Genomic DNA, 23,879 nt, shown 5'->3' with positions numbered 1-23,879 from the left:
CATCAATTTTATTGCTTTCTGGCTTAAAAACTACTTTATGTGATATCAAGTTCACATCCCTTCTTTTTACTGTTTCTGTGGGCCCAATATACCTTTGTCTGTTTTGTTTGTTTTCTTTTCTGACTCACTTTAATTATTCCCCTTGCATACAGCGTATGGTTGGGCATAGCTATGTAAACCACAGTGAAAATCACATTGTTTTAACAAATAAGCTAACTTCATCCATATTTATTGATATGATTGATATGTGCATGTAACTGGAATGTCTCAATTTTTGTCACAATAATTTTATAGTTCTGTATATTTCATTATACCTGCTACATTTATTTCTTCACAAAATGTGTATTTGCTCCTTAACTAAAAATGATAACTAGGGGTGTACTTGGGTAGCTCAGTTGGTTAAGTCTGACTTCAGCTTAGGTCATGATCTTGTGGGTGCTGAGATCAAGCCTCGCATTGGGTTCCCTGTTTTCTCTCAAATAAATAAAATCTTTTAAAAAAATGATAATCAAAAAGAATTATATTTTCATTCTACTGTATGTTAACTTTTAATTTATATCCTCTAAATGCCCTCTGTTCTGTATTTTCTTTGGAAAAGAGTTTTGAGTTAAAATTCCGTTTGGAGACTAGTATTATAACTTTACTTTCTGGTTTGTTAGTTGCTTTTTTTTTTAAGATTTTATTTATTTATTCATGAGAGACACACAGAGAGGCAGAGACATAGGCAGAGGGAGAAGCGAGGCTCCATGCAGGGAGCCGGATGTGGGACTCGATCCCGGGACTCCAGGATCACGCCCTGGGCTGAAAGCGGCGCTAAACAGCTGAGCTACCCAGGGTGCCCTGGTTTGTTAGTTTTTAACAGTGCCCTTTAAATCCTACCTATTCGCTATACATCAACCAATGAGTTTATTTTACTTTCAACTTCCTCTCTGTCTTCTCCACTCATTTAGTTGCTTTATTTATGCTTTGCAATAAAATATAGTATCTGTGTGTTCACCTTCCACCCTCGTTTATACCTAGTCTCTGTCACAGGTCCATAGTTACCTACATTAAAAAGTCCATCATCAGTATTTGGTGAAGTTTTCCCATTCATCTATTAATTGAATAAAACTAATCTAATAAATTCTTCATGGAGGATATATATATATATATATATATATATATACATATATATATATATATATAGTGTTCTGTTTTATGAGTTTAAAATTATTTACAGACTCTTAACTATAGGAAACAAACAGGGTTGCTGGAGGGGAGATGGGTGGAGGATAGGGTAACGGGGTGATGAGCATTAAGGAGGGCACTGTGATGTAATGAGCACTGGGTGTTCTATAAAAGTGATGAGTCACTAAATCCTACGCCTCAAATTAACAGTACACTGTAAATTTTTAAAAAAACTGTTTTATATATTTTTAAAAGTCTTAGTATTTGAAAAACACCTTAGCTGGATGTAAAAATCTGTTTATACATTCATTTATTTAATTTCTTTTTCTAAAGTGACTCCCTTTTTGCCTCCCCTTGTATTTTTTATTATTATTGAGGCATGATACATTTTGTTAGTTTCAAGTGTACAACATGAGTCAATATCTGTATATATTATGAAATAATCACCACTACAAGTCCTGTTAACAACTTTCACTGCACAGAGAAATTTTTTCCTTGTGATGAGAGCTTGCAAGATTTCTTCTCTTAGCAACATTCAAATATGCAATCGAGCATTACTGACTCTAATCACCATGCTATACATTACATCCCTATAACTGACTTATTTTAAAACTGGAAGCTTGTATCTATTGACTCCCTCTACCCATTTTACCCACTCAGATGGATTCTTCCTGGCAATGTTTTTGGCTTAACTTTGCTCTGGTCGTTAGCTCTGTTCTTGTTTCTTCCTTGTACTTTTTTTTTTTTTTTTGACAATTCTTGCTTGATTTTAAAATCTTGTGGCATTGTGAGAACATAAGAGATCATTTGCTAGGAGGTGGCTTTATTTTCTCTCTCTCTTTTTTCTTATTCTTTGCTTTGGTTCCAGTTATTTTTAAGTTAAGCCATACTCTATTTCCAAGAATGTTGAGTGTGTTGTTCACATGTAGTTCAGTTGATCTCTATTTTTCTTTATATTTTTCTATTTATCTTTATTTTATTGCAGGAAATATTGAGGGAGATAGATTTAAGCATCACTAGTTCTTTAAGCTACTCTCATGGCTTCTCTTTCCTCCAGTAAACCAGAGTTCAAATACTCTCTGCCCGGAGAAACTAGAAGGCATTACTCAAATATTTCTCAGCCTTCACTTAATTCACTTCTTGAATCTTCATAGCATACCATAGTCTAACCAGGATCAAGGTAAATTTACTTTAAAATCCTCTTTATTAGAAGTCTCTTACTCATGCTCTTAAAAATACTTACTCTCCCAAAAGTGAGGAACAAGATTGCTGAGTCTTTAGGAAACAGACCTCCTACATTCAATATGCCTAATGTCTCAGTATAAATAACTCCAGGGTTGAGATCTCCTACATATCTTTCTTGAGAAGAAGAAGCACATCAACAACAAAAAAATGTAGCTTCATCACTGCAGTGCATCACTGGAAGAGGCTTAGAGATTATCTGATATGACTAGAAATTAAAAACTTAAATAAAACGACTTTTTAAAACTGCTATAGTCATTGACCAAGTCATTGCTAGAAATTGGATCTCCTGATTTCTTAGTCCCATGCTTATATTTTTGTTTCTGTATCCAATGCATGTTTTTGTTTCTGTATCCAATGTATGTTCATTTATTTTATACTTAAGAAAAGAATCACCCACTCCTCTTCCTCATCCCTTCTCCTTTTACAAATATTTAAAAATTAAAACCAAATGAAGATAAGTTAATTTCAGTACAATTATGTTTTTTTCAATCTGTTATAATGATTAGTTTAAATTTCTTACAAGTGACCAATGTCTAAGTGACTTATGGAGAAATACTGATTATTGGCCAAAAGGAAAATTCTGTATTACAAGTTAGAAAATTCCGGTACAAAAAGAGTTAGTATGTTAGAACAGCCTTTCCTTTTAAACCTATGGAATGCTTCATGAATTTGCATGTCATCCTTACTCAGGGGCACACTTATCATCTTTGTATCATTCTAATTTTAATATACATGCTGTCAAATCAAATGCCAGCACTGTTTCTTGTGCTTTCGATGCCTAATTTATATAAGAAAACGCTTCAACAGTATCAAGAACTACATAGTCATTAAGGGTTAAGTTTAGTTGGCTAGCCTGAACAGAAAACCCAGATTTTATATACTTCTCATAAATTACTTTACTGCTAACCAGAGCTTCTGAATAGCAGCGAGAACACCCATAATAGTATTACTTATGTCCTGAGTTGGTATCAAGCCAGTCAAAAGCAAATAAAGTTGATTCCTACATCAACCAGCAAATGTATGATTTCCAGCAACTTTTTATGAAATACTGAACATGATTATCAACCTACAATTCTACCATCTATAGACTGGTGATCCTCTGTGGACTCAGGAACTAGATGGAAACCCATGAACTAGACAATTTTTAGATCCCTTTCCACCAGGACATTCTTTGTCTCTGATATCATACAACAAATCATTATGTTACATAATCAAAGCCCAAAACATCTACTTCATAATAAACATAAGGACTATATGGAGTTTGGGTTTTGATATATTTATGAAGAATTCATTTTTTTCATCATGCAAAGAAGGAGTTTCAATATATAAAGGTAGGGTAAATACTGGTCAACATGGATGTTCTAGTCTTAAAGTAATACTTGAGGCTCTTTTTAATATAGCCTTCAAATCTAGGATGAAATGATGACTGATTTTACTACAGACACTTATTGGTCACCAGCATCACCTATGGGTATTATATACATAGGTGCACATAGCTCTCTGTTTGAGAAGAGATGGAGGTAAGACCCTGTCTTTATATGATGGTTTTCATATAAGTGACATTTTCTAATGTTGTCAGCATTCAATTTTCCACTGATGCACTTACAAGTTTTTCATGAATACTTGAATGCAAATGTGACACTGACCCTGAATGAAGCATGGCTTTCCTCTTAGAGCTTTGGTGCTGAAACAATGGCAAGTAATAAACACTCACCCCTAGCCCATTTCCACTCTTAAGTTTCTCATTGCAAAGTCTCCAACAACTTTTGACCTCTGGACCCAAAGACCATCAATTACCCAGCTTGTGGAGCTGGAATATAGTGAACCAGCAGCATCATTTGGCTGTCACCCAGTTAACATCCTATCATAGATTGAAAAGCAATTTATCCAATATTTCAACTGCCAGGGAAAATTCTTTATTAGCTTTTGGGTAGGTTTGCCTTTCAATCGGATGATTTGAATAGCTTCTGTGGTAGGAGAGATGCTGCCCTCAGATAATGATTTTGCATTTCACCTCATCATTAATGCTTTGGACCTCAAGGGAAGTCACTGTGCCTTTTATGAAGGTCGAAGCATTTTATAACCTTAATAAAGACTCATAGCCTCAGGAATAGCAAGTGTGAGCAAGTGTAGGGGATTGACTGAATAAAAATATAACTAAATTGGCACTTTACACTCTTTGGAGGGCTTCAAATGCAAATCAATAGTTAAAGGCTACAATGACGTCCCAAACCTTCAGGGCTGTACACACACACACACACACACACACACACACAGTGACATTATTCAAAGAAAAATGAGAGAAATTATCTTTTTTTTAATTGAAAAAAGCATTTCTGTAATTTTATGTTTAGTTACTATTATACATGAGTGATACAGCAGTTTGATGGACTTGGATTAAAAACAATGAATAGTTGTGGTGATTCTCCACTATTGTAAATTTCTGTCTATATAGTATGTAGGTCACTGAATCTTGAAGTGTAAAAGGAATACAATAATCTAGAGTGATTATGAAAACTACACTACATTTCCCAAGGTCACTCTGTCCCAAATATTACTAATAAATAACTGCTTTCAATAGTTTACTTAAAGTTACTCTCCAGAGGAATAATTTCAATTTAAGAATTCAATGGACTCTTTCATATTACCTAGGCTTCTACTTGGCTCCTCCTCCAGGCATAGTTTACTGGCCATACTTCGGATCACAGGAACTGAGAAAGAAAACAAGACCCCCTGTGAGAGGCATTGTGATTAAACAATATCTCATCTTCTTTGATGGTCACGGAAACCTTCAGAAGAAGGCATATTCTTCCTATTTACAGACTGTGGATTAGAGAGATGAAATAATTTTGCAAGGTCACATTTTGAAGAAGTGTCAAGGCTAAGTTCTGCTGAATTCATCCTATTCTTCAAATACAGAAAACCATACTGTCTGCTACAGAAACAGAGAGAGCAGGCCAGGAGGGCAGGAGAATGATCTTGAGGATGACAGTGCTTGGGATGCCCAAAAAGATCCTCTGAATGATAAGACACTTGACCAGGGGGATGGTTCTCAGGCTGAGTCCTGGGAAATCTGACATGACAGGCCAGCCCTGAAGAAAGAAAGGCTCTGGGTTGAGTTAGTAGCTTAAACTCATACCTTAGTATTCAAAAAGTAGTAGTACCTTTGTAGACTGGCAAGAGACTTGAGTTTCCCAAGCAATTATGCCATAGGTTACAGGAAGGTTTCAAATATCCAACCGAATTTGTCCAGTACTCTATGAACGTGAGTTATGTGAGGGCAGGGTATGGATCTTTCACTTTACCTCAAATATCTAGAAAATGCTTGCTAAAAGTTAGCTTCTCAATAAATTAATAATGAAGGTGATCAAAATTCAAGCTAGGCAGAAGAAAAATTCAGGGTTAGGGTTCAGACACCCATCCTAAGCCCAAGTCCACTGTTTCTGGGGGTAGGTAGCACTCAGTGCCTGAAACACATTAGTGTGACCAAGAATTCCAAAACTAAGAACAATGTTGATTAAATTTAACTCCTTCATCAAGAATTTTCACATCAATATACTGAATTGTAGAATTAGTTTCACTTGAACTGGCCAGACCTGCATTACAGAGCAGAAAGCCATTTAATTATTTGAGGTTTATTCAATATATTTGTACTGTCTTTGAACTTGCCAATGATGTATCCACCATTCACTTAAACCTGGAGCTGACCTGTTCTGAGTCACTGCTCCAGCTTCACTAAACACTTTGTCTCAGCACAGGCTCTAAAATGTCTTCACCCTCTTAACTCAACCTTGATTAATTCATCCATTCATTCCTTTGTTCTCAAACATTTATTAAAACCAAACTGTGTATCTTGCAATGGGGATAAAGTAGTTAGCTCAGTACCTATCATGGAGCATACCAGTTGTGAGGGAAAGCAGGAAATGATGCAAGAATTTCTAATGTAAAAGGCTTTAATAAGGACAAGTATGGAAAGCCAGCAAATCACATGCCTGGTATTGTTTGCCTTCATAGACCCTGCAAATCTTGATCTGATTATATTCCCTCTTTGCTTTTAAACCAGGACAATTAAAGCCAGATGGGCAACATCTGCCTGCAGTTCTATGCACTAACTCCATCCTTTCCTGATCTTGGTTTCCATTTGTCTCCTTTCCTTATCTTTTTTTTTTTTTAAATGGAGTTCAATTTGCCAACATATACCATTACACCCAGTGCTCATGCCATCAAGTGCCCCCCTCAGTGCCCAGTCACACCCACCCCAGCCCACCTCCCTTTCCACCACCCCTTGTTCGTTTCCCAGAGTAAGGAGTCTCTCATGTTCTGTCTCCCTTCCTGATATTTCCCACTCATTTTTTCTCCTTTCCCCTTTATTCCCTTTCACTATTTTTTATATTCCCCAAATGAACGAGACCATATAATGTTTCTCCTTCTCCAATTGACTTATTTCACTCAGCATAATACCCTCCAGTTCCATCCATGTCTAAGCAAACGGTGGGTATTTGTCGTTTCTAATGGCTGAGTAATATTCCATTGTATACATAAACCACATCTTCTTTATCCATTCATCTTTCAATGGGCACCGAGGCTCCTTCCACAGTTTGGCTATTGTGGACATTGCTGATAGAAACATCGGGGTGCAGGTGTCCTGGTGTTTCATTGCATCAGTATCTTTGGGGTAAATCCCCAACAGTGCAATTGCTGGGTCGTAGGGCAGGTCTATTTTTAACTCTTTGAGGAACCTCCACACAGTTTTCCAGAGTGGCTGCACCAGTTCACATTCCGACCAACAGTGCAAGAGGGTTCCCCTTTCTCCACATCCTCTCCAACATTTGTGGTTTCCTGCCTTGTTAATTTTCCCCATCCTCACTGGTGTGAGGTGGTATCTCATTGTGGTTTTGATCTGTATTTCCCTGATGGCAAGTGATGCAGAGCATTTTCTCATGTGCTTGTTGGCCATGTCCATGTCTTCCTCTGTGAGATTTCTCTTCATGTCTTTTGCCCATTTCATGATTGGATTGTTTGCTTCTTTGCTGTTGAGTTTAATAAGTTCTTTATAGATCTTGGAAACTAGCCCTTTATCTGATACGTCATTTGCAAATATCTTCTCCCATTCTGTAGGTTGTCTTTTAGTTTTGTTGACTGTTTCTTTTACTGTGCAAAAGCTTCTTATCTTGATGAAGTCCCAATAGTTCATTTTTGCTTTTCTTTCTCTTGCCTTCATGGATGAATCTTGCAAGAAGTTACTGTGGCCAAGTTCAAAAGGCTATGTCTGTGTTCTCCTCTAGGATTTTGATGGAATCTTATCTCACATTTAGATCTTTCATCCATTTTGAGTTTATCTTTGTGTTTGGTGTAAGAGAATGGTCTAGTTTCATTCTTCTGCATGTGGATGTCCAATTTCCCAGCACCATTTATTGAAGAGACTGTCTTTCTTCCAATGGATAGTCTTTCCTCCTTTATCGAATATTAGTTGACCATAAAGTTGAGGGTCCACTTCTGGATTCTCTATTCTGCTCCATTGATCTATGTCTGTTTTTGTGCCAGTATCACACTGTCTTGATGATCACAGCTTTGTAGAACACACTGAAATCTGGCATTGTGATGCCCCCAGCTATGGTTTTCTTTTTTAAAATTCCCCTGGCTATTCAGGGTCTTTTCTGATTCCACACAAATCTTAAAATAATTTGTTCTAACTCTCTGAAGAAAGTCCACGGTATTTTGATAGGGATTGCATTAAATGTATAAATTGCCCTGGGTAACATTGACATTTTCACAATATTAATACTGCCAATGCATGAGCATGGAATATTTTTCCATCTCTTTGTGTCTTCCTCAATTTCTTTCAGAAGTGTTCTATAGTTTTTAGGGTATAGATCCTTTACCTCTTTGGTTAGGTTTATTCCTAGGTATCTTATGTTTTTGGGTGCAATTGTAAATGAGATTGACTCCTTAATTTCTCTTTCTTCAGTCTCATTGTTAGTGTATAGAAATGCCACTGACTTCTGGCATTGATTTTGTATCCTGCCACACTGCCAAATTGCTGTATGAATTCTAGCAATCTTGGGGTGGAGGCTTTTGGGTTTTCTATGTAGAGTATCATGTCATCAGCGAAGAGGGAGAGTTTGACTTCTTTGCCAATTTGAATGCCTTTAATGTCTTTTTGTTGTCTGATTGCTGAGGCTAGGACTTCCAGTACTATGTTGAATAGCAGTGGTGAGAGTGGACATCCCTGTCTTGTTCCTGATCTTAGGGGAAAGGCTCCCAGTGCTTCCCCATGGAGAATGATATTTGCTGTGGGCTTTTCATAGATGGCTTTTAAGATGTTGAAGAATGTTCCCTCTATCCCTACACTCTGAAGAGTTTTGATCAGGAATGGATACTGTATTTTGTCAAATGCTTTCTCTGCATCTATTGAGAGGATCATATGGTTCTTGGTTTTTCTCTTGCTGATATGATGAATCACATTGATTGTTTTACGAGTGTTGAACCAGCCTTGTGTCCCGGGAATAAATCCTACTTGGTCATGGTGAATAATTTTCTTAATGTACTCTTGGATCCTTAATGTACTGTTGGATCCTTAATGTACTGCTAGTATTTGTTGAGAATTTTTGCATCCATGTTCATCAGGGATAATGGTCTATAACTCTCCTTTTTGGAGAGTGGTCTTTTGTTGGGGTCTTTGTCTGGTTTTGGAATTAAGGTGATGTTGGCCTCATAGAACGAGTTTGGAAGTACTCCATCTCTTTCTATCTTTCCAAACAGCTTTAGTAGAATAGGTATGGTTTCTTCTTTAAACGTTTGATAGAATTCCCCTGGGAAGCCATCTGGCCCTGGACTTTTGTGTCTTGGGAGGTTTTTGATGACTGCTTCAATTTCCTCCCTGGTTATTGGCCTGTTCAGGTTTTCTATTTCTTCCTGTTCCAGTTTTGGTAGTGTGGCTTTCCAGCAATGTGTCCATTTCTTCTAGATTGCCTAATTTATTGGCGTAGAGCTGTTCATAATATGTTTTTAAAATCGTTTGTATTTCCTTGGTGTTGGTAGTGATCTCTCCTTTCTCATTCATGATTTATTAGTTTGAGTCTTCTCTCTCTTCTTTTTAATAAGGTTGGCTAATGGTTTATCTCTCTTATTAATTCTTTCAAAGAACCAACTCCTGGTTCTGTTGATCTGTTCCACAGTTCTTCTGGTCTCGATTTCGTTGAGTTCTGCTCGAATTTTAATTAACTCTCTTCTTCTGCTGGGCGTAGGGTCCATCTGCTGTTTGTTCTCTAGCTCCTTTAGGTGTAAGGTTAGCGTTTGTATTTGAGTTCTTTCCAGTTTTTGAATGGATGCTTGTATTGCGATGTATTTCCCCCTCAGGACTGCTTTTGCTGCATCCCAAAGATTTTGAACGGTTGTATCTTCATTCTCATTAGTTTCCATGAATCTTTTTAATTCTTCCTTAATTTCCTGGTTGACCCTTTCATCTTTTGTTTTTTCTAGAGCCACCAGTAGCTGTATAATAGTGCTTCTGTATTGGCTTTCTGACATTGAATTGTAATCCAAATTGTAACTCTGTGGGAGAGAGGACTGTTTCTGATTCTTTCTTTGAGATGAGGTTTTCCTTCTAGTCATTTTGCTCAGTGCAGGGTGGCCAAAAACAAGTTGTATTGAGAAAAGGAGAAAAAGAGAGGAGAAAAAGAAGGAAAGAAAAGAGAAAAAGAAAAAAGAAAAAAAAAAGAAAAAATAGAAAGAAAAAAAGGGTGGGGGAAGCAAACAGAAATCAAAAAGCAAAAAAAAAAAAAAAAAAAACATGGGGGAGTATCTTCTGATTCTGTATACTTTAAGTCCCTTGACTTCCCCTGGAACTGGTCCCTCTAGCTGGTCTTCTGGGGGAGGGGCCTTTTGTGCTGATTTTCAGGTGTTAGCACTTGGGGGAGCTGCTCTGCATCCTGCCTGGTGCTGGGCTCAGTGGGGGTTGTTCACCCCGTGAGGTCCCAGGAGGAACAATCACTGTGGCGGGGCCAGCTCTGAGCCCTGGATTCAGCCCCCACAGTAACTCCGGGGCTCTCCGTCTGCAGGGCCTGGAGGCTCCGGGGCGGGGCCGCTGATCTGCTCAGCTCCGGGCAGGAGCGTCCTTGCTGTCCGGCCCTCCCGGCCTCTGCCTGTCCCGGGGGAAGGCCGCATCCTGCGCTGTCCCGGCGCCCTGTGCTCTGGAGCCTGCGCTGTTGGATTCGCGCTCCCGCCCCGCAGCCCCCTCCGCGGAGCCGCCGCCCGAGCCCCTCCGAGCTGCTCCGGGTCCCGCCGTGCGCGCTGCAGCCCTTAGGGAGCTCGGCGCACTCTCCGGGGCGCAGGTGCCTGTTACTGTCCCAGGGAGCCCGAGGGCATCCCCACCCTCCTGGGTCCTGCTCTAACTCCCTGGCAGCCCCTTTCCGCGGGAAGGTTGGTGCAGCTCCTGCTCCTCCGGGACGGGGCTCTCCTGTCCTGGGGACACTCGCCCCGGCCTCAGCCCGGCTCCTCGCGGGGCCCCTCCCCCTTGGAGGCCTTTTGTTTCTTTATTTCTTTTTCCCCGTCTTCCTACCTTGATAGAAGCGCGAACTCTTCCCACTGTAGCGTTTCAGCTGTTCACTCTTTAAATCTCAGGCCGAATTCCTAGATTTTCAGGATGATTTGAAGGTTATCTAGGTAATTTGGCGGGGACAGGTGACTTGGGGACCCTACTCTTCCGCCCTCTTGCCCCTCCCCATCTGCACTCTTAATTGATTGATATACTTCGCAGCTCCCACATTCGGGGCATATATATTGAGGATTAAGTCCTCTTGTTGGATAGATCCTTTAAGTATGATATAGTGTCCCTCTTCATATCTTTCTACAGTCTTCGGGGTAAATTTTAGTTTATCTGATATAAGGATGGCTACCCCTGCTTTCTTTTGAGGACCATTTGAATGGTAAATGCTTCTCCATCCTTTTATTTTCAGGCTGTAGGTGTCCTTCTGTCTAAAATGAGTCTCTTGTAGACAACAAATAGATGGGTCCTGCTTTTTTATCCAGTCTGAAACCCTGCGCCTTTTGATGGGGTCATTAAGCCCGTTCACATTCAGAGTTACTATTGAAAGGTATGAGTTTAGTGTCATCATGATATCTATTCAGTCCCGGTTTTTGTGGATTGTTCCCTTGGACTTCCTCTTTCTTTTACAGAGTCCCCCTTAATATTTCTTGGAGAACTTGCTTTGTGGTCACATATTCTTTCAGTTTCTGCCTATCTTGGAAGTTCTTTATCTCTCCTTCTATTCTGAATGAGAGCCTTGCTGGATGAAGTATTCTTGGCTGTATGTTCTTGTCATTTAGGACCCTGAATATATCCTGCCAGACCTTTCTGGCCTGCCAGGTCTCTGTGGAGAGGTCTGCTGTTATCCTAATGCTTCTCCCCATAAAAGTTAGGGATTTCTTGTCTCTTGCTGCTTTAAGGATCTTCTCTTTTCTTTGGAATTTGCAAGCTTCACTATTAAATGTCGAGGTGTTGAGCGGTTTTTATTGATTTTAGGGGGTGATCTCTCTATTTCCTGGATCTGAATGCCTGTTTCCCTTCCCAGATTTGGAAAGTTTTCAGCTAGGATTTGTTCAAATACATATTCTGGACCTCTGTCCCTTTGGGTGCCCTCAGGAACCCCAATTAAATGTAGATTTCTCTTTCTCAGGCCGTCATTTATTTCCCTTAACCTATCCTCATGATCTTTTAATTGTTTTTCTCTTTTTTCCTCAGTTTCTCCCTTTGCCATCAACTTGCCTTCTATGTCACTCACTAGTCCTTCTACCTCGTTAACCCTCGTCATTAGGACTTCTAGTTTGGATTGCATCTCATTCAATTGATTTTTAATTTCTGACTGATTAGATCTAAATTCTGCAGTCATGAAGTCTCTTGAATCCTTTATGCTTTTTTTCTAGAGCCACCAGTAGCTTTATAATTGTGCTTCTGAATTGGCTTTCTGACATTGAATTATAATCCAAATTTTGTAACTCTGTGGGAGAGAGGACTGTTTCTAATTCTTTTCAGGTGAGTTTTTCCTTCTAGTTATTTTGCTCAGTGCAGAGTGGCCAAACACAAGTTGTATTGGAAAAGGAGAAAAACAGAGAAGAGAAAAAGAAATGAAAAAGAAAAAAAAGAAGAGAAAAAATAAGGTGGGGTGGAAGCAAACAGAAAACAAAAACAAGTGGAGTATCCTCTGATTCTATATACTGTAAATCCCTGGAACGTTCCAGTGCTCTTTGGTCAATAACTTGTTTTTCCCCTGTTGGTCTAGAGGGTCTTCTGGGGGAGGGGCCTGCTGTACTGATTCTCAGGTGTGAGCACCTGGGGGAGTTGCTCAGCCCTCTGCCTGGTGCCGGGCCTAGTGGGAGTTGTTTATCCTGTTTATCCTGTGAGGCCACTGTGATTCTCAGTGGGGGTTGTTTATCCTGTGAGGCCCCAGGAGGAACAACATCAGTGGCGGAGGCCAGCTCTCTAGCCCTAGAGTCAGCTCCAGCAGTAACTACCGCAGCTCCCAGTCCACAGGGGCCTGGATGCTCCGGGGGCCGGGCACCAATCTGCACAGCTTGGGCCGCCTGGCGGCAGGAGCATCCTCGCTGTCCTGGGCCCTCCCGTCCTCTGCCTGTCCCGGGGGGAGTGCGGGATCCTGGGCTGTGTCCCCCAGCCCCCGGGTTCCGGGGCCTGCGCCGCTGGAATCGCGCTCCTGGCGGGGCAGCCCCCTCTGCGGAGCCGCCTCTGAGCTGCTCCCTGGTCCATCCATTTGCACTGCACCCCTTAGAGGTGCTCTCGGGTGCTCTCCCCAGGGTGGCAGGTCCTCTGTTAGTGTCCCAGGGAGCCTGAGGGCATCTCCGCCCGTCCTGTGACTCCCTGCAAGCGCCTTTCCAACCGGGAAGATTGGTGAAGTCCCTGCTTCTCCAGGATGGGGCTCTCCTGTCCTGGGGACACTTGCCTCGGCCTTAGCCTGGCTCCTCGCGGGGCCTCTCCCCCTTGGAGGCCTTTTGTTTATTTCTTTTTTTTCCCTGTCTTCCTACCTTAATAGAAGCATGAACTCTTCTCACTGTAGCATTCCAGCTGTTCTCTCTTTAAATCTCAGGCCGAATTCATAGGTTTTCAGGATGATTTGAAAGTTATCTAGGTAACTTGGTGGGGACAGGTGACTTGGGGACCCTACTCTTCTGCCATCTTGCCCCTCCCCCTCCTTTCCTTATCTTCTAACTTCATTCTCATCCTAAGTTGCCTCAATGAGCAGGATGAGATAAGGTATGAGGCAATACATATACCATCCCAAAAATACTCATCTCTTAGGTATCTGGTGACTTCTGACATAGCGAACTATCTTGTGTATTTATTTTTCCCTTCTAGAAAACTATGCTGAGAGTTAGATTGAAATTCCTCAATACTTAAACATTTGAGGGGCCTAATGTATTACTTCCAATACAAGGAAGTAAGACAGAGGTATCAAGACCATGCATTCCTTTATTCATTCATACTTTCCTTCATTCACCACTTAGTCATTATGGGGCCATCCTGCACCAGGTATTGTCTTAAGCACTGGGAGATTAAATAGTACAAATTTTAAAAAGCTAAAAATCTTTTCCCTCATGGAGATTGCATTCTAGAAGAACAGATAACAACAAATATATATGGTCTGTTCAAAGACAAGGTATGTTGGGTGCTTGGGTGGCTCAGTTGGCTAAGCATCTGACTCTTGGTTTCTGCTCAGGTCCTGATCTCATGGCTTGTGAGATGGAGCCCCACATGAGGCTCTACACTCAGTGGGAGTTGGCTTGGATATTCTCTCTCCCTCTGCACCTTCCCCTGCTCATGCTCTCACTCAAATAAATACATCTTTTAAAAATTGAGACATATTATGAAAAAAGATGACACAAGGAATAGGAATAGAGATAGGTTACTGTTTTATACAAGGCCAGAAATGGAATATCTGCTAATAGGTTTAAAGAATATGAAAAAGTGGTTGTGAGGTTTCAACTGAGCCATCCAGGTGCCCCTGGTCATAAGGATTTTTAGGGAAAAAACTTCCGGGCAGAGAAAACAAAGACTGCAAAGACCCTAATACAGGAGTTTGTTGACAAGTCTGAAGAATACTGAGGAAGTCGTCACTGTGATTGGAGTAGAATAATGGGGGTAACAGGCATGATGGGAAGGTAGAGATCTTTAGAGGAGTCCCTCTGAAACAAACCAGGAGAGAGATAGTGTGGCTTAGATGAGAGTGGCATCCATGCAGATGATGCAAAAATAATTAGACTCCGGAGACATTCTGGGAGAAAAGCTGAGGTGTTTGGCCAATAAATGTGAGGCTGGAGGTCAGCAACCAGGGTTCTAGAAATAGGAAATAGCCAGAGGACTGGTCAAGTTGACTAGATTGAGTAAAATTAGGGTGAGCAAGTACAGTCAAGCAATGAGGAAGGGGCAATCAAGAATGGGGTAAGGGCAAGGAAAGGGAGAAAAGCAATCTCAGGACCAAGAGTAGCCTCATTTTATGCTTAGGGAAACCCCAAAAGCTGTGCTGATTGCCAGTGACCAAGAACTGTTGGTAACAACTGTGGGGCAAGCTCTCACAGTGCCTTACATAGGACAGAGACACGTCCTCAAAAGCCCATCCACAGAATTCTGTGGACTCGCCCTATTGAGAAAATTGGCTTACAAGAAGTTACTCGTGAGCAAAATAACTATCACGTGGATTCCCAGACTGATCCACCTGTGGATGAATTCTCCTCCACAATACACTGGTCATGAGAGTACTTTTTTTCCTTGTGTGTACTGAAGTATTTCTTTGTGAATATGATTACATTTTAATCTGTGTATTTGCTCTGATATTCCCAATGATGGTAGACATATTAAGATGTGATAAACTGTCGGATCTTTCTATTCATACCTCCCAAACTATCACTACCTCCATTCTGGCTAAAACCAAGGATGACTTTTGTTACCTCAAGACACAGGGAGAACTCATTTAGATTTGTATTCCAACTAGTCTTACTCCCTGAGACATTATTTCCCTGACAAGTCATGACTTTTTAAACTTTTACAATGAAGTATTTAGATCACAACAATGCTTTTAGGTTGTATCCATCAGGGATTGTATTCATGAGGCTAAGCATAAGCTCTTTTAATATGAAAAGATATTATATATATATTATATGCATTTATAAAATGTATTTTATGTGTAACATCATCTGTATTTTGTATATATATTATTCATTTTATCTATGTACCTTCCACTATATTGTAATGAATGATTCAGCTCATTCTAGAATAAGAATCCTGCTTCCCAACTCTATAGATTAGATGCTACTAAAATAAAAATATACATGACATTTTTTAAAAATTTTTATTTATTTATGATAGTCACAGAGAGAGAGAGAGAGAGAGAGAGAGGCAGAGACACAGGCAGAGGGAGAAGCAGGCTCCATGCACCAGGAGCCCGATGTGGGATTCGATCCCTGGTCTCCAGGATCGCGCCCTGGGCCAAAGGCAAGCGCCGAACCACTGCGCCACCCACTGCGCCACCATTCGAGAATGGTGAGTAAAACTAGGATCCCCTATACATGACATTTTAAGGGCAAAACCTTCCTCTCTCTTATTTGAAGAAAGAAGTTTATATTAAGCTGTGACATAGGAAAAACAGAAGTAAGATTATTACCCTGAAGGATTAGCAATAAAAGAAAAAAAAAGAAAGGAAGGAAGGAGGGAGGGAGGGAGGGAGGGAGGGAAGAAAGAAAAAAGAAAGAAAGAAAAAGAAAGAAGAAAGAAAGAAAGAAAGAAAGAGAAAGAAAGAAAGAAAGAGAGAAAGAAAGAAAGAAAGAAAGAAAGAAAGAAAGAAAGAGAAAGAAAGAGAAAGAAAGAAAGAAAGAAAGAGAGAAAGAAAGAAAGAAAGAAAGAGAAAGAAAGAAAGAAAGAAAGAAAGAAAGAAAGAAAGAAAGAGGAAGGAAGGAAGGAAGGAAGGAAGGAAGGAAGGAAGGAAGGAAGGAACAAGCCACCAAAACCCTATAAGTCATGAAGGACAATGGTGGAGAAGGAAGAAGGTAATGGAAGAGCAAGATTATCATATCTCTGGGGAATGATGCTTTACCCCTGGCCTGTGGGAAGAAGGTAGATGACCAAGTAAGTTAAAGACTCTCAAGATAAAATAGTTTATCAAATATTTCCATGCATTTAAAGAACAATTCTTCCTCCCTAATGAAATGTATCATCTGCTGTCACTTTAAATAAATAAACACACAAATAAATAAATAAGTAAATAAAATAAAATAAAATAAAATAAACAAAAAAGCATTTTCTTCTAGAAGGCTATTTCTGAATTTCAGTAGCTCCTACCATGTGGAAAGTCCTGTGTTATAAAGTAACGAAGAGCAACAAATAGATTTGGGGTGGGAAAATAAAACTAGTTCTTAAAAGAAAGTGATCATCCTTTAAAGCTCATGTGTAGTGACCTGAAACTATTTTAAAATATGTTTTAAAAAAAATCATATGATTCCAATTTTATTCCTATGATATATGGATTTTGGTATAAAGAAATCCTGGCTATAATTCTTCATTAATTTTCAAACCACATTTATCATTATTAGAAGTTTTATGGGGGCCATAAAAATAACAATTGTTGTTAATAGCTATGAAAGCCTACTTACAAAAAATAGAAAAGGGAGTAAAGGTCATGATGAAACAACTCTCTCTCTCTCTCTCTCTCTCTCTCTCTCACACACACACACACACACACACACACACACTCCACACAAATACCCATCAAATAAAAGAAAATGTTCAACTTTATAAACAATGCAATAAAACCAATGCCATTATTTTCACCTATCAAATTGACTAAGATCTTCCTAAAAAATCATATTCAAGTTGACAATGAATCTTTTATGAAATAGATGGGCTTTCTCTTTCATTGAATAGATGATAAGTTGGTATTTTTAGGGAAACAGTTTGGCAATATAAGCTCGAATCACTAAAAATGTTGATATATTTTGATCCAAATAGCTTACATCTGGAAATTTACCCTGAGAGAATAAGTGTTGAATTATACATTGATGCTAAGTGGTGTTTATCAAAGTGTTAATTGCAATAATGAAATATTATGAACATGCAAATATTCAAGAATAAAGAATATTTTAATAAATTATGGTGTGTTATGTGGAGATTAAGTATAGCATAAAAATGGCGTACTTTTTAAACATTTTTTCTAATATAACACAATGGGAAAATTAAGATACAACTATATATTTGGTAAGATTACAACTATACTGAATATACACACATATATATACACATACACATAAATAAGTAAATAACTGATCTTCACATGGTATATAAGGTAAGAATAAAAAGGGTGAAATAAAAATTCACCAAAACATTAGCTGTGTTTTTAAGACTATGGGTGACTTTTATTAAATTTTCTTATTTACATATTTCTCTCTAACCTAGTTTGTAAGCCAGAGAGATGGAGATAAACATGGGTTTTTAAAACCTTGTGTTTTGTGCTGAGTGTTTAGTTGTTCAAGCGAAAACAGAAAAAATAAACAGGCAAATGCAGCCATTAAATATCTCCAAAGCCCAGTGTTGCAGAGAAAGCTGCAGACTGACAACTCTGAGGATAATGTATGGGTGACCAAGGGAAGCAGCATGAATATTTTCTCTTATGAAAGAACCATGAGATTTTGCATATTTAATGTAAAGCTGTGAAAATGTCTGTTTTCATGATCTGATATGAAAGATCTGCACACATAAAAAGTCCTCAGAGTTCAATTTGTCTACTTTGCTGGAACACTGAGTCAGTCTCTCCTGGGAGGCCACCTTTCCTTTCACAGAGTCTGCATGTTGTGGTAAGCCAACATTCGCCCAAATAGGACATAGGCTCATTTTATTTATATATTTTTGCGTGTGTGAAATAGGAATGTTATTTTCCACATGTCTATGGATGATACAGCATCACAGAATATTTTCACTTTCTTCAAGTTTTATGCATTCCTTTCTCTATATGTTTGTTCATTCTCTTATTCCTCTTAAGATGAACCCTTGTTTTCTCCTCTGCTTATACAAGTCTAATATCTTCTCCAAGGCCCAAGATAAGGCTCCCATCACCCATGAAAACCTCTTGACTAAGGAGTCCTCAGTGTCTCTCTCCCTTTATCATTTCAAGCTCTATACAATTTAACAACTGATCACAGAGTAATTTTTTCCACAGCTTTCCAATTAGTTCAGGGATATTAGAAGGCGGCAACCTTGAGGTCCAATTGTCCTTTTTTATTCCCCCAATGCCTAATTCAGTGCTGATTATGATAAAGGCTAATCAAATGATTTCCAAACATGTCTGAAGTAGTTCAGCATTCCTTTGGTAGGTTTTTAGCAAAAACAATTTAATGCATTGGGTAGCATGAGGTTTTTAAAGAGAGCACTCCAAGGAACATAAGAGAACTTGGACCAGATGGGTCTTCATTTCAATATGGCAGGGGAACATTTCCAATGCTGAAGGACTGCTTCTTTCCACCTCCTCCTGTGTAAACTCTGGCTTGTCACACCTTAATTATTTAACAGCCCCTGACTGGCATGAAACCAGAAGATACTGGCTCATTAATGTTCCATTCCAGCACACATTCTTTCCAAAAGCCTTTAAGAAACTCATGAATATTTCATTGTCTCCATAAGTGCCAGGAAGATGGCACCATTATCTAAGAAACTGAATGCTACTTGCTAGGTTTGCTTCCCTGAGCTACTTACTCCCAAACAGGGCACATTCCCTCAACAATCCTTTGAGTGAGCCATACACAGGTGACATAAATGAAAAGCAGAATTTTAAACAGAGCAGTCTATAATAGAAAGCATGGAGGGGAGGAGGCTTCTCTTTAAAGGCAGATATCTACTGTAGATTGTGCATACAAATTCAATCAGAGCTCAGGAGAGATTAATAAAAGTTTAATCTAATCTAATTTCTTAGTGGCACTTAATGAAAATAAAACACAAAAACTGAGGGAGGTAAATCTGACCACAGAAAATGTCTTAATAGACAAGGGAAAAGACTCTGGGCTTCTTCCTTTCTTTCCTTTTCTCTCTTGCTCCCCCCACCACACCCCACCTTTTTTTTTTTTTTCTTTTTACAGACAACACTTCAAGCCAAGAACACTCTAGGGAGTTTGAATATTTAATGTTATGCTTTCCCACCCTCTTCTTTCACACTCTTCCCTATATGCTCAAGAGCCATATGATTGGGGCCATAAGGAAAAGCTGCTTTACTCAAATATATCCAAGCTGTGAGCCAATTTTGAAAATAGAAACTTAAAAAAAAAAAAAAAAGAGTACCACATTTCAAAGTATCCCAGGTCCATGATGGCTAGTGAATTATAGGACATAGAACGTAATCATAAACCTTGGGCTTGTTGAATGAGATAATATTTTCCAAATACTTATTCCACTGAAATGTGCATTTGACACCCTAGAACTCCTGCAAAAGGCACAGGCATTATTTTCTGATTTTATAGGTGAGAAAAATGACACAGAGGAGTTAAGTGATTTGTCTCAAGAAAATACATAGCTATCTGATGGTAGATCTAACTGTAAAATGCATATCTACTGATCAGTCCTGATATCTTTAATTGAAACTATGTACTGTTTTCCTAAGGGACATTCCTTTCCTGGAGACTTGATATTCTCTGGGCAAGATTAACACCAATATAGGCACTGTTTCAAGGTCTATTAAAATTGGGAGCAAGACCCAGTTCAAAATTGGCATGAGAAAAAAATTGTATGAAAAACCTGGAAATATCTACAACTGACAACTAATTATCTCCCCCCCACCCTAACTTAAAAGATCTGACCACTAAGAATGTCATTTAGAGCACAGAATTGGGTATGAACTCAACAACTCAGCACCACTTATTTGAATTCATTAGGCCATGTTCCTTTCTTTTTGTTCCCAAAGGCATATTTTATTCTATCTTCATGAAAGGGACAGGTCATTATCTGCAATTTGACAAGAGAGGAGACAATTAAAATGCAGATTGACCATTACAAAAAATAATAATAGAATTATCATATTATAACTTCAGCTGGTAACATGCACTTTTTTTTATATATAACTAAATACAATTCTGGGTACAATCTCTTAAAATTTTGCTCTTGTCTAAAATTGTTTTTCTGATAACCAATCTAGTAGCTTGACCTAGAATGCTATTCTTCTGTGGTCAATCAACTTTGCATATAGGCAGTTACATACAACAAATAATACTGGGTGATTTGAGGCACATAGAGTACCAGGCCCCACCTATTGATGGAACAGTATTGCTAAAAACAGTGGTGCTTCTAAGGTTCAGCCACTGCAGTGTGGTTCCCAGAGAACCCTGAGACTGGATATAGAATTAAGACCTTAAATGCCAGCCGTATACCATTAAAAAGTTTTCAGGCAACCTAAATGGGTTTCTCAGGTGGGAGGTGGCCCTCAAATCCTTATCATCTATAAGCAATCCACCAAATAAATATTGGATGGATGTGTTAAATCTATTTAGGTGAGATTAATTACTCTTCTTTGCAAATGTGTCAAAGAAGCCAGGAAAAGGAAGGCAGACACAAAAACTGGCAAGACTATATGAACTAACATGACATAAATGTCACAAATGCACTGATTGAGCTTCTATAGTGTAAGATCCTTGCACTGGGAAGCAGAAACACTGAATTGTAATCCTAGATCTGTCACTAAATAGAAATAAATGTATCTTCCTAGCCTATCTTCCAATGCTGTGTCAGGATTAGATAACTAATGTGAAAGTTAGACAATAATAAAAGTGAAAATGCTCTTAGTAGTAGTTTATTGGTATGAATACTGTTAGTAGATAAAGCAAAAATAAAAAGGTAATATAAAAATCCAGTTACAGAAATATCTAAGTCCTTTGTCACACAGTGTAACTATGCAGCTTTATATTCTATATAGTGAATATTTATAACTGAGGAGATTGTTTGTGGCCTGGAAACTAAAATTAAAAGTAATTACACAAGAATGTTCTAAAAATTCCCTGGTAATGTTCATCAAAATTCTGGGAAATAGGAATTTTTTTTCTAATTTATATCCCAGATTCCTATTTCTGAAATCTAATACCACACATTTTCTTCAGAATCTCATTTCCTAATTAAGCTCTCTCAATGTCTATAGAGGTTAAACACCAATAAAATACGTATTGCACTCACTTGTGTTCAAATCTGCATTTAGCCCTGGGAAACATGCAGGAGTAGAAGACATCCCTAGTACTGAAGAAGTTTAAAATTTAACCTCATGGGAATTTACAATCAAGTTATATAATTTCTTTTAGGATTAGAAATGAAGCCAGAGCTGAAATGTGGTATAAGACCGGATTCCCCCTAATACCCAAGGAAAACGAGGCCCTGTGACTCATTCACATATCCCTTCTTACCCTCTCATGTCTTAAAATCTCCTTTCAGGGGCACTTGGGTGGTACAGTGGTTCAGCGTCTGCCTTTGGCTTCTGTGGTGATCCTGGGGTCCTGAGATCAAGTCCCACATTGGGCTCCCCACAGGGAGCCTGCTTCTCTGCCTATATCTTTGCCTCTTTTGCTGTGTCTCTCACGAATAATTTTTTTCAAATAAAAAGATAAAAATAAAATCTCCTTTCACACCCTCCCCACCCCACATCTAGTGACAATATTACCTTGTTCCTCACTTTTAGCCAAGCCTCTTGAAAGCTGCTTGTTTCTTGAGGGCCTGTCTACATCACGGCACTTGCCCACGGTAATCACAAACATCAATTACTGCCAACTGAGATTTTATCTGACAAATTCCACCTAGCATGGCTAGTTCACTTGAGGTACAGATAGTCTGCTGCCCAAGTTATTACAGGAAAAAATTTTTCCAAACTTTCTACCCCTGCAGTACATGGCCACATATCTTTTCCATCTCTGATATCAGGCTCCGCTGCGTTTGCTGCCTGCCACTATCCTTTGCCACGTGCTTTAGGTATTTGCGATAGTAGCACTCTACCTCTGTATTAGTGAGGATAATAAAAAATGCTATTAAAAAAATCCCAATGCCTTAAAATAATGATAAAAATCTCTCTCTTCCAGCAGTACAAATGAAATCAGAGCCCTCTGAAATGGGAGTATCACATGATGGCAGGACCGCAGATCCCTGAGTGGCCAACTAGGGAACCTTTTTTTCCATTAAACTGTGTGAGGTGAGAAACACAAAATATTCTCAGCGTTTTGTCACTGATATTTTGAGATCGTTTGTTGTAACAGGTAGAATCATCCTGACTCATGAACTATCCCCCTTAAAATCCTACTTGTTTCATTGACCAGAACCCACTATAAACCCAGTTGCCTAAACCAGGAACCTGGGCATGAATTTGGTTTTTACTTTTTTTCTTATTCCCTTCCTTCAATCTCTCACAAAGACTTTTTGATTCTACCTCCATATGTGACATCTTTGAGATATATGTATTTCTTGGTACCACCAGCACACAATCTCATTTCTGGTGACCAATATTCTTTCCCAAATTACACAGCCTCAAAGCACTTTATCCTTCATTTCAACTTCTAGACCCAATAATCCATTTTCCACAAGGCATCCTGAGTGATTTTTTAAGGGTTCAGCCTGGTCATATAATTTCTCTGCTTATTATCTTTCAAGGAATTGCCGTTGCCACAGGATATAGTTCTAATTACTTAGATCAGTTATTAAGACCTCTCATGACCTGGTCCCCTTTTCTCATCAGCCTCAATTTGCCACTTGCCCTTCAACACCACACACTTTTCTGAAGGCTCTCTGAGCCTTTGCAATCCGTAACTTCTACCTCAAACTCTAATAATGACTTCATGTCCTTTTCCCCCTTATTTTTTATTTTAAATTTTACTTTTTGGAAGTCTTTCTTGACTCCCTAAAATAGTTGGATCATGTATCTCATGTCACGTTGTCACAGAATATCGATCTTATCTGTAACCACTGTCTTTTTGTCGCTTTCCCTAAACTCTGCATTCCTTATGGTCAAGGACTGGGGCTCAGTGTGCTCAATACATATTGAATAAGTGAACGATTAGCCCTCTCTTTGTATAAATAGTTGCTTGTGGAGAGGTCAGTATAATTACAGCCAAAAGTCTTTAAAATCTCCAGTTTATGAGAAGTCTTACCTGCAGTCTTAAATGCACAAGATTCCCACTATTTTGCCCCTCTTTGATATATTGAATATATAGAGAGCTAGTGGCCAAATGTCTAGGAAAAAAAAACCCTAGAAGTTTAATATGAATATTTATATTCTTACATTTTTTAATATGGAATGCTTCATGAATTTGCGTGTCATCCTTGTGCAGTGATTTTAGTATATATGCTGCCAAAGCAAGCACTACATTCTTACATTTCTATTCCATAAGCTAATTATTTTGAAAAGTTTGCCTATTGCTACAGACACACACAAATAAACATAAATGAAAGCACTTTTGCA

General features: G+C 38.9%; 1 non-coding gene across 1 annotated transcript; it reads right to left on the bottom strand.

Annotated features, from left to right (window-relative positions):
• Window positions 1-3,057: 3,057 nt before the first annotated feature.
• LOC121475038 lies at window positions 3,058-3,161 on the bottom strand. The gene has a single exon (XR_005983602.1). It is a non-coding gene; the product is annotated as a U6 spliceosomal RNA (small nuclear RNA).
• Between the last annotated feature and the right edge of the window lie 20,718 nt (window positions 3,162-23,879).

This window comes from Vulpes lagopus, chromosome 1 (assembly GCF_018345385.1).
Source record: "Vulpes lagopus strain Blue_001 chromosome 1, ASM1834538v1, whole genome shotgun sequence".
Lineage (NCBI taxonomy): Eukaryota > Metazoa > Chordata > Mammalia > Carnivora > Canidae > Vulpes > Vulpes lagopus.
This window is presented reverse-complemented; position numbering and strand designations above follow the sequence as displayed.